The sequence below is a fragment of the Narcine bancroftii genome, chromosome 5, assembly GCF_036971445.1.
Source record: "Narcine bancroftii isolate sNarBan1 chromosome 5, sNarBan1.hap1, whole genome shotgun sequence".
NCBI lineage: Eukaryota > Metazoa > Chordata > Chondrichthyes > Torpediniformes > Narcinidae > Narcine > Narcine bancroftii.
The window spans coordinates 170,582,059-170,593,685 of NC_091473.1; positions in this window are offsets into that span (position 1 = coordinate 170,582,059).

Genomic DNA, 11,627 nt, shown 5'->3' on the forward strand with positions numbered 1-11,627 from the left:
TTTTCTGACTTTTCTGGAGAGGGCTGGAGTTCACCATCCGGCCACTACTCCATTACGTGACTCCTCCGACATTCAGCATTCTTAATGTAAAGTTTAAAACCTTGTGCTTTTGATTCTTAGTTAATTTTCTGCCTATCCCTTTAAGAAAAACTATTGTTTGTAGTGTTACCATAGTGACAATGAGGTAATATATTGTTATATCTGCGCAGGCTAAGAGCTTGCATCTCTTTCTTTGATGAACAATGAAGGGAATGTGAGCTCGAGATCACTTTCTTTGAATTTGTTTTATTTTGTCTTATTTTTTCTTGTATATCTCTTTAAAGTTAAATATCATTATATTTTTAAATACAGTATATGCTTTGCTTATTCATTATGAAAATCTTAATGTGAAGTTATGCAAAATGTTTTATCCATTTTATCGATGAATTAAAGGTACATAAAGGTTCATCGACAAAGTTTGGTTTATTGGATTAATAAGTTAGTAATTAGGAATATCATCCACACTTTTCCTTGAAGATGACATGTTTTGAAATTAGGAAATACTAGAACCTGGGAAGTGTCATCTATACTTACCGCTGATATACATTTCATGCAGGTCAAAAATTCAGAGAGTGGTTTAAGGGTGAAGCTCACTCCTGAATAAGAGCAGCTCCGGTGAAGTAGATATTCAAGGGATTCTGATAAAGGAAATGGGAAGAAAGGAATATGATGTTTTACTGATAGAATGAGAGAAAAAAAGACTGTGGGGAACATAAATAGCAGCATGGGTTCATTGAACTGAATGGCTTCCTTCTGCTTTGTACCATTAGGATCTTTGTTGTCAAATATGAGTATGTGCTCACCATTGCTTCTCGAAGCATCCAAATCCAGCAACGTGGGCTTGATCCTGACATTGAATACTGTATGAATTCTTCAAATTTTTGCATGGGTTTCCTTCAAGTATTCTGGTTTCCTTCCATATTGCAAAGATATGCTGTTGATTGGACACTGTAAATTGCATATCGTTGAGGTCAGAAATCGGAGGGAGTTGATGGGCATGTTTAAGAGGGTAGGTTACAGGAAAATAAATAGACCATGGGAGTGATGGGATTGGTCTGAGAGGCAGCATTGAGTCTTGAATGACTTGAATAGATAGAATGACTTTCTTAAATGATAGAAGGAAATGTGAGAAACAAATGAGAAAACTAAGCTATGTACATACTTCTGAGGCAACAAAGAATCTGATCTGGTTCAGAACATAAAACGATAAAATAAAAGCAAAAGCAAAGGAATGGGATTCAGTCATACAGCTAATAGAATTGCTGCATCATAGCACCAGTGAGCCAGATTCAATTCTAATCACCTGTGCTGATTGTGTGGTTTTTTTTCAGATCGTCTGGTTTCCTCCTGTCCCAAACACCTATAAGTTGGTAGGTTACTTGAAATTGCCTTGGTGTGTCAATAAATGCCAGAGGGAGGAGGAAATTGATGAAATGAGGGGAGAATAGAATACAGGAAAAATATGTGAGAAAATTGGATTGCTCTGTGAGCCAGCAGAAACTCAATGGACCAAATGCTGCATCCCATTTACAAATATGCCATTTGGCCCCTTGCACCTGTTTTGCTCTTTAATTTGATCCCATCTCTCTCTTTCTCTCTCCACATCTCACTTGATGCCCTTTGTGTCTATAAATCTATCTGTTGCCTTCTTAAATATAAGAAATAACCCTGGCTTCCACAATTTTCCATGGTGGAGAAGTCTGCATGTATACTAAGTTCTCCTGACCTCAGCCTCAAATGCCTTACTCCATGTCCTGTGACTGTCTCCACTTATTCTTGTCCTTTTAAAATGCCCTTTCAAAATAAGAGTTCAGTATGTCCACACTTTTATCCCTAACAGGTTATTTCTTTGAAAGTTCCAATAAATTGATCAAGCAAGATTTCATTTTCAAAAATATAATTTTGGTTTTGCTTTGAACTTTTCCGACTGCTCTGCTATAAGTGCCTCTTTACAAATAGCTTCCCGACAACAAATGTTAAATGAATTGGCTCAGTTTCCTGGCTCAAAACTTGCCTGGATCCAGGGAATTTTGGAAAATTTCATAAAAGCAACAAAAACTTACTAGCCACTTATTTGATCCGAGTTAGAAGTCCATCAGGACATGGGACTTGTTCCAATAACTTGCTCCATACCACTTCCCTTGTGACTGTGATTTTCCTGAGATCCTCCCTCCTTTCTGATTATGGGATGTTATTGCTATCTACTAAACAGAAGATAGATGCCAAATACCTATTTGGTTCAGTGCAGTCTTCCCATTTTCAATTCCTAATAACCTAGATTCACTTTCTCACTTTGTTAATTTTTGTTAAATAAGCCTTCATTGAATTTCTTATTGTGCTATCACATTAATAGTTAGCTATCAATGGAAATCATGCTTTTGATCCTTTCAATGTACCATGAATCGTAGATTTCTCTGACACAAGAGGACTGTCTGCTCTATTGTAATGTCACAATTTTTCCAACACTATGGTAATTGTGAATATTTATTACCTCTTTTTTCAATTATTTAATGCAAATGATTAAAGTCGACTTTTTATGAAGTACCTGCTTGGTTGAAGCAAGTTAGAATTTCAGTGCATACTGTTTGTACATTGTACAATGCATATGACAATGGACTCATTATCATGAGCTTTATTTTGAACTCTAATTTTTCCTTATAAATATTTTAGTTACTTGTTGCTGTTTTCAAATTCAATCCAATCTTCTGACTGCTATCCATCTTTGTACAATGAAATGTTTAATGGAATCCTTACCTTTTTTAGTCAACTGATGGCCTCCTGCTTGGAATTTTTCTTTCTTACTGTAATATATCTCATGTCCATTGTCTGAAAAAAATGCTCTTAAATGTCTCCCAATGCATCATAGCTAATCTCTTCCCCTAATTTTCTTGTTTACTTTTGCTGGCTCTGCTATCATGTTCTCAAATTGATTGAAATTGATCTCCAAACACTGGATTGAAAAAGGAGCAAGATTTTAATATATTGTTTCTGAATGGCAAAGTATAATCAAATGATGGACATTCTAAGTACAAATTGGGAAGAATGAATAGATTATTAAAAATATGAGGAAATGGTGTGATTCAAAATTTCAAATTTTAAATCATTGAAATAATTAGATGTCACTGGATTTAAAATCATAGTTTAGAAGGTCCCTGAAAATGTAATATTGAATAAAGTACTGTGTGACGTATCTTAATTGGAATACAATCAGAATGTTGTGGAGGAATAATATGCAGTACAAAAGAGTAAAATTCAAAGACATTCAGATTAAATGATTAAAATGGTAAATAAGTATATTCAGGTTCTTTCAAGTAGCGACATGTTAAAGCTTTAGGGAATCCAGTTTTAATATAAAGTGGCATGTTTTGGCAGGAATGTTTGGTAGGTTGACCCAAAATGGCCTTGCTGCCCGAGCTGCCGTAACAACAACAGTGCTGCTGTGGGGCGCAACCACCCAGTCCAACTACTGTCAGGTCTGTACAGGCTTTAAATGACCGGTAATTGGAGCTGGTGGAAGTGTTGTTTTAAAATACTGCAAGCGAGGGATTGGCAGCAGCTACGAGGGTTGCGGACTCTGGGAAAGCAGAGGATTGGTGCGGGGCACCAAAAATAGAGAACACCCTCTGAGAAGGAGAAGTGACGACCCGTGGGTCAGTGACAACAGCGGTGGACTAATGAGTGGTTCTGAGGCTGAAGAACAGGCACTGGGGTGTTGGCAAACTTAAGGCGAGAAACCCACGCAGGCTTCGGGTTGCTGGCGACTGTAGTCAAGGGACTCACACCAGGCTGTGGACTGCAGGAGACAGGCTCAACACTGAATGAAGGGGTAACAGGTATCAGAACTGGGATGCAAGAGGGTGCTGAAGGGTTCCTGATCATGTTGGAGGCTTGGATTTGGAACTTGGGCTGCTGATGGGCTACAGGAGTGCTGGAGTTAAATCCATGGATATCCAGTGACTCTGAGGGGACTCTCTTTTCTCTTTCTCTGACTGTAACAGGTGTCTCAGGCAATTTCTGCTGATAGTGAATCTGTTGGCCTTATGGTAGATGAAAGCAAATTTCATGTAATATTGTACTGTCTTTATTGCATGAGAATAAATTGAATCGATCTTGAATCTTCAAATATCAGGTTAGAGAATTGAAAAATATCAAACCAAGAAAACTATTCAAAAATATTGAAATTCTAATTGCAAATGGAGAAACTGCAGACACTGGAAATGCTGGAAACAGCAGGTTGGGATCTGTGGAAAGAAAATAAATTTATTTCTTAGTCTAAAGTCTTTTTAACAGAACCCTGTGGCTCTTCTCAATTGCAATCCCCGTTTGTCATGTGACTGACCAGTCTCACAAGAAATATGGATATGTGGCGAACCACGCCACTTCATTAACAAACTGGTGTCTGTAGTTGTAGGCCCCCACAGGATCAGGAGTTCTCAGTGGAGGCGGGGCACAAAGAACTCTGGGAAGTGCATGACTTCAGAGGTCGGGTGATTGTGATAGCGCACCAACTGTAATTACTTAAACTCCTGTGAAAGATCCATTAAACAGTACTGTTGGTTCAGTTCAAAGACAACTTCTGTTGTGCTTTATTCACTGCACTACTCACTACATTGGTTACCCTGACGGTCCGTACAACATTTTGGAGCTCATTTGGGATGCGCAGAACATCGTTGCTCTCAAACTTCCACTATTTTGGACCTTGCAGCCACAGGTCTGGTTCAAGCAGGCTGAGGTCCAGTTCCATCTATGCCAGATTACTGCTGACGCCACAAACCATTACTATGTCATTGCATTGCTGGACCAAGACGCTGCGGGGCATATTGTCGATTTCTTATGCCAGCCTCCAATCAACAACAGGTAAAAATCCATCAAAGTCCTGCTCATATGTATTTTTGGTCTTTCCCAATGTAACAAGGCAACACAACTTCTCCATATGGATGGCCTGGCCGACCGCACTCCTTCTGAACTAATGAACAAGATGCTGGCGCTCAAGGATGGACACAAGCCCTGTCTGCTTCTCAAGTAAATGCCAGAAGACATCCATTTGCTGCTTGCAGACAAAGACTTTAATGACCCCCGTCGCTTAGCAGCCCATGCTGATGAGATGTAGCAGTATGATAGACTTTTGGCTGGGTGCGAGGTGGTGCCGCAGCAAAGGGCATGAACCCTGTCCACTCCGGATAGCGGTGCAGCATCAGACTCATCTGGACACAGCGCAGACAGAGAGCAGTGGTGCTATTACCATCGAAGTTAGGGAGATGCAGCCCGCCAATGCCGTCCCCCCAACAAGCATCTGGGAAATGCTGAGGCCGGCCATTGGTAGTGGCCATGACGGCCGGCCACAAGAACAGCCTCCTTTTCCTCTGGGAACGACACTGAGGCTGTCGGTTCTTGGTCGACACTGGAACAAAAGTTAACATGTTTCCCTCCTCTGGCCAGTCACACATTCAGGAAAGAAGAGCCCTCCACTCACAGCCACCAACAACAGCAGCATCAGGACGTACTGGTCAAAAACAATTCCACTCAATTTTGGCTCGTCGCGGTTCAGCTGGTGCTTCAGCACACCATTGCTGATATATCACAGCTACTCCTGGGAGCTGATAATTTGCAAGCACACTCCCTTCTAGTAGAACCAAAAGGTTGCCACTTAGTTTATTTGAAGACTTTCCAGTTCCTCGCCTTGCATCCCACGGCGTTGCCCGCACCTCACCTCGACTTGATGACGCTCTCGAGCAATGAATACACCAGAATCCAAGCATAATTTCTCAGCATCGTTACTCCACAGTTATCGACAATATGGAATACAGGACTATTCTGACTCTTGGATGTCCCGTGCATGCTCGAGCGCACAGGCTACCTCGGGATAAATTGCGATTGGCTAAAGATGAAGTTGAACACGTGGAGGAAATTGGGATTGTTCGCCGCTCCAACAACCCTTGGGCATCTCTGCATCTGGAGAGTGGAGACCTTCAGCATCTGATCGCTACCTGGTTCCCCATATACAGGATTTCTCTGCGATCCTTCGTGGCACTAAAACTTTCTCCAAAATTGACCTGGTGCATAGGTAACATCAGACCTCAGTTCACTTGGACGACATTCCTAAGACTGCCTTGATTACCCCATTTGAGCTGTATGAATTCCTCTGTATGCCTTTTGATATATAAAAAAACACAGGCCAGACATTTCAAAGGCTAATAGACACAGTAACCCGGGGCCTGGATTTCGTATTATTTATTTGGACGACATCCTTATTATCAGCCACTCGCGGCCGCAGCAGTAGGCCCATCTCCGTCAAATATGCCGGGTGCTAGATCCGAATGACATTTTGGCCTCTCATCAATCGATTTCCTTGGACACTGTATCAGTCAACACGGAGTGGTTCCGCTACCTTCCAAGGTCAAGGCCATTTGCAAATTTCCAAGACCCTCTACCATTAAAGGCCTGCAGGAGTTTGTTGTCATGATGAACTTTTACTATTGTTTCATGCCAGCTGCAGCCGAAGTTATGCAGCCACCTTTCAAACTCTTATCCAGACATCCCAAGGAACTGAAATGGAATGACAAGGCTGCGGCCACATTCAATATTGCCAAAGCAGCGCAAACAAGTCAAGGGTTGACGTGCCAATGGCTCTGACAGTGGATGCATCAGGCAGTGCGGTAGGTAGGGTCCTGGAGCACTCGTCAATGGCACCTGGAAACCCTTAGCTTTCTTTAGTTGTCATTTGAGACCACTGGAGCAAAAGTACAATGCTTCTGATAGGGAGCTCCTTGCCCTCTTCTTGGTCATACAGCATTTTTGCTATTTCCTAGAGGGCAGAGGATTTATGGTCTACATGGATCACAAAAGCTGTTGACTTTCGCCTTCGCCAAGATGTCACATCTGTCGTCAGCACGACAATGACATCTCTCCTACATTTCAGAGTTTACGACTGCGATAAAATACATCGCCAGGAAGAACAATCTCGTTGCCAACATGCTATTCTGCAACACAATTGCTTCCCTCCCTTCACCTGCTCCCAGCAAGAAGATGAACAGATGGCTGAGTATCACACTGCCATAATGGGACTGAAATTGGAGGATATTCGTTTTGGTCCAGCAATTGCCTGCCTACTTTGTGACGTATCCACCAGCCAACTGAATCCCATTGTACCTGCTGCGTGGTGACGTCAGGTGTTTGATGCCATACACAGCAAGGCTCATGGCAGTCAAATTCATGCAGCATTGGCCTGCACAAGCAAGTCGGCGCTTGGGCAAGGACATGCATCCAATGCCAGACCTCAAATGTTCAGCAACACACTAAAGTCCCACTACAGGTTTTTGCACCCACGTAGTCCAGGTTTGATCACATCCATGGGGATAAGCCTGTACCCCTGTCCAAGGGCACTTGGACCTCTTCACAATAGTAGACAGGTTCATGAGATGGCCAGAGGTTGTCCCGCCCTCTGACACCTCCGCCTCAGCTCGTGCAAGAGCACTCATCGCCAATTGGATAGCGCATTTCGGACTACCCATGCATATCTCGTCTGACAGAGAAGTTCAATTTACGTCCAGGTTATGGTCCACAATTGCACAGTTGCTGGGCATGCAATTGCATTGCTCGACAGCCTGTCATCCCCATTCCAATGGCTCTCATGCCATGTCTTAAGGGACCGGATTGGATAGATGAAATGCCTTGGTACTTTTAGATATCCATACCGCACCGAAGGAAGATCTAGCTATGTCCTCAGCCGAATTGGTTTATGGAGCCCCCCCCCCCCCCCCCACAACAGGTCCCAGGGGATTTCATTCTGGCAACATGTGATCAGCTATCTCCCACTTTGGTATTCACACGCATAAGGGAGAAGGTGGGTACACTGGTGCCTATCCCGGCCACCTGGCCTGAACTCAAGCACTGCCTTTACGTATTCCTGCGCAAGGATGCCGTTACAATGGCCATATGAAGGTCCTTTCAAGGTGGTACAGAATGATGTTTCCATGTTTGCTATAGACATTGGCGGCAGGCAAGAAACTGTTTTGGTAGATGACCTTAAGCCGGCGCATGTGGACCTAGATCAGCCAGTTTTGGTATCATGCCCCCAGAGCAGAGGGCACCTGCCGGCTTGTTCTAGCCATATAGGTGCATCTGCGGTGTCACCTCTGAACTCCAGTTCGGTGTGGGGGGTTATGTGGTGAACTGCGCCACTCCATTATCAAACTGGTGTCTATAGTTGTGGGCCCCCACAGGTCAGGAGTTCCCGGTGGGCAGGGGCACAAAGAACTCTGGGAGGTGTATGACTTCAAAGGTCAGCTGATTGTGATAACGGCCAACTGTAATTATTTAAACTCCTGTGAAGATTCCATTAAACAGTTCTGTTGGTTCAGCTCACAGACAACTTCTGTTGTGCTTTATTCACTGCACCACTCGCTACAGATATTCCAATTTCCTCACAAGATGTCTTCATACAATATTGTGAAGGAGAGTTGATTAACTAAAGTAGTCTCATTTTGAAATTCAAAAAGTGAAAAAAGTATATAAATGTAAGAAAAAAACAAACGGATCTTTTAAAAATCTAATTTCATGAAGGTACAGCTCCAATCTCATCTGTGTGGATTTCATAAATAATGAACTAAAGTACAGATAGGCAGGCTATTGGCTTTCAGAAAAACAACTCTAACTATTCCTGTCATTAATATGATTGGAAAGTATTTATATTTCAGACTTGGTGAGACTAATGAATTGGGATAACTGCTGTGATCAAATGGACGTGACTATTATTGACTTGAAGAACAAAATAAGGCAACTTCAAAAGGTGAGGAAAGAAAGTGTGGAAAGTGTGCTGACCGGCTGCATCATGGCCTGATATGGGGTCACCAATTCCTCTGATTCTGGCAAGCCCTGCAAAGGATAATGGACACAGCCCTGTACATTACAGGCCAAACTCTTCCCATCATTGAGTACATCTTCATGGGTAACTTCTGTCATTATCAATGATCCACACCACCCTGCACAAGGTTTGTTCTTGGTGCTGCTATCAGGAAGGAGATATAAGTGCCACAAACTTGTACCACTAGGTTCAGGAACAGTTGCTGTCCTCAACCATCAAACTCCTAAAGAACAGACTCAGTCAGATACTCTTCCTTTGTACATTATTTATTATGGAATTTTTTTTCACTCAGTTTGTTTACATTTCTCTCTTTGGTATACATTTTTTTCTTGAGTTCAGTTTACAGTACTGATAAGAAAAGCCACCTGGCCCACAAGAAAAAGAATCTCAGGGTTTTATATGATGCCATGGAACTTAGAATTTGGAGACCATTTTAATATTTTCAAGTCAGATATTTCTAGTTTCAATTAATAGAAATTTGAGTAAATCAATTTATTTTGATAGATTTGTGTGGTCTGGTTTTTGAATGTTGGGTTAATTAAAAATATTTATTCAGTGTGTTATGAACCATATGTAATGAGCAACAATAGACAATTAACTAGTCTTTAATTTTAAAAGACTAATTTTATTTCAAACTCAAACTATAGTCTTAACTCTTAAACTATCCTTAACACTAAATCTATCCCTAATTATGCGCAGGTGTACTAGAGAGTGTATAAACCATTATAGTCCAGGCCAAAATCTAGAACGTTACTTCAAAGTTTGGTCTTTTAAATTCAGTGTTGAAGCATAGGTCTTTGAAATTTGATGTCCAGAATTAATGATGGGAAGACTGGAGTTGTAGCTGCTACAGATTCACAAATTCTCCTTGTGTTGCCGTTGATGAAATGTCCATCCACACGTGCTGTGGTCATAACACTCCTGGTCCTTTTGTAGGCAAGACTCAAACTGGGCAGCCTCCACGACCTTGACACCAGTCTCTCCAAGTGACCTTCACTGTTAGTCACATTCAAAATGAAGTGATTTGCTTCCCAAAAGACCCTCCTGGCACAAGTGAATCTACTGAAAAGGCTGTCATTCCCAGAGTAGGCTTTACTCTGAATTCCACAAAAAAAAAATGGCTGGCCACAAGAGCTGCTTCAAAAAGCTGCTTTCTCTTCAGCCGTCAGAATGGTTCTCCATTGCAAAATCACAATGTCTTTGCAAATGTATCAAATCTGGACCAGACCATGAAAATGTATTGAATTGTCAATGTGACTTGTGATGATGCTTGTGTGAAATGTTAAATGTGACCATTTAGTTCCTCCTGTCTATACTATCCCTTTGTGGTAATACAACCACCAACCTACTTCAGGGGGTGATCTCTGTACCTGCAGGAAGACCACCAAAGGGCTGACTCCACCTGGCCAGCTGTCAATCAGCCGACCTGAATATAGACCTGAGTTGGCCCCTCCTGAGTCAGTCACACAGGGAGCCACCAAGGCATGAACTGGTGTTCATACTTTTACAGGAATAAAGCCTGTTGTACAGTCTTTCGAGTTTTGTGCTTACTCGCTGCGACCTCAGCGCACACCCTGACAGTGATAATCCCATTTTACTAAAATAGGGGCTTGTAATACTGTGGTTCTGAACCATTTTCTTTTCATTCATAAGTCATCCCCTGCGATTAGTAAGGGATTGGTTAAGGTAGTGTGGGAGTGGGAAGGGAAGGTGGTGAATCACTGCTCTCAACCCAATTGTCATTGAACGATTTTGCTTGAGAAAAATTTCCTTTGGAGTTATGAAACCGTGCACACATTAGGTACGATTAAAACAGTGATTTTCAAAGTTTTTCTTTCCACCCATATATCAATCCCTTATTAACCTATGCCATAGGGAACACTTAAAGTGGTATGAGAGGGGGAAAAAACCACTGTCATAATAAGTAGCATAAAATATAATATTAACCACCTTAAACGGTTGACATCACTGAGTATCAATCTTATTTAAAGGTCCACGTTTTAGTGTTAAGTCGTAATAAGTAGCATAAAATATATTAACCACCTTAAAAGGTTGACATCACTGAGTATCAATCTTATTTAGATGTCCACGTTTTATTGTTAAAAGAGGTTTCAATTTTGAAATTGCTGTGCAGGAATATTACAAATCGCGATGGAAATGGCTGACAGATTGGTATGTGCTGTAAAGGATTCCACATGATCTTAATTTTCCTGTCAGAATCTTAATTTGATGAAATTTAAGTTGAAAATTATGGTCAGCAACTTCAACTTTGCAATTCTTTGTGTATCTTAATGGGGGGGTGGGGATTAATTGACCGAGAATGCTGGGAATCTGAAATAAAACGGAACCGATCAGTTCAGGCAGCATGATCGGAATTAACAAAAGGACAAGGGTGCAAGTCGAAAATCCTCTATTGTCTTGTCAACAATTTCGTTATTACACAAGTTCCCAAATTAAGGTGAAAAATAGTCATTAATAATCGCTCAAAATGTATGTTATTGGTAATCAAGAATGTGCCCGGAGCCATCAGCAAAAGCTGAACCGATCCACCAAAGAACTTGCACGGGCTTCCTTCTCCCGCTGACTCAACCCACACCCGCCCAATGCTGAGGAACAGCAGCTGGTCTTCAGACGGCGAAGGGCCAGGACTGAAGGCGCAGCACCGGCGTTTCGGGCTGGAGTTTCCCCAGCACGGCTGCGGAATGGTTTCAAACACCCCCCCCCC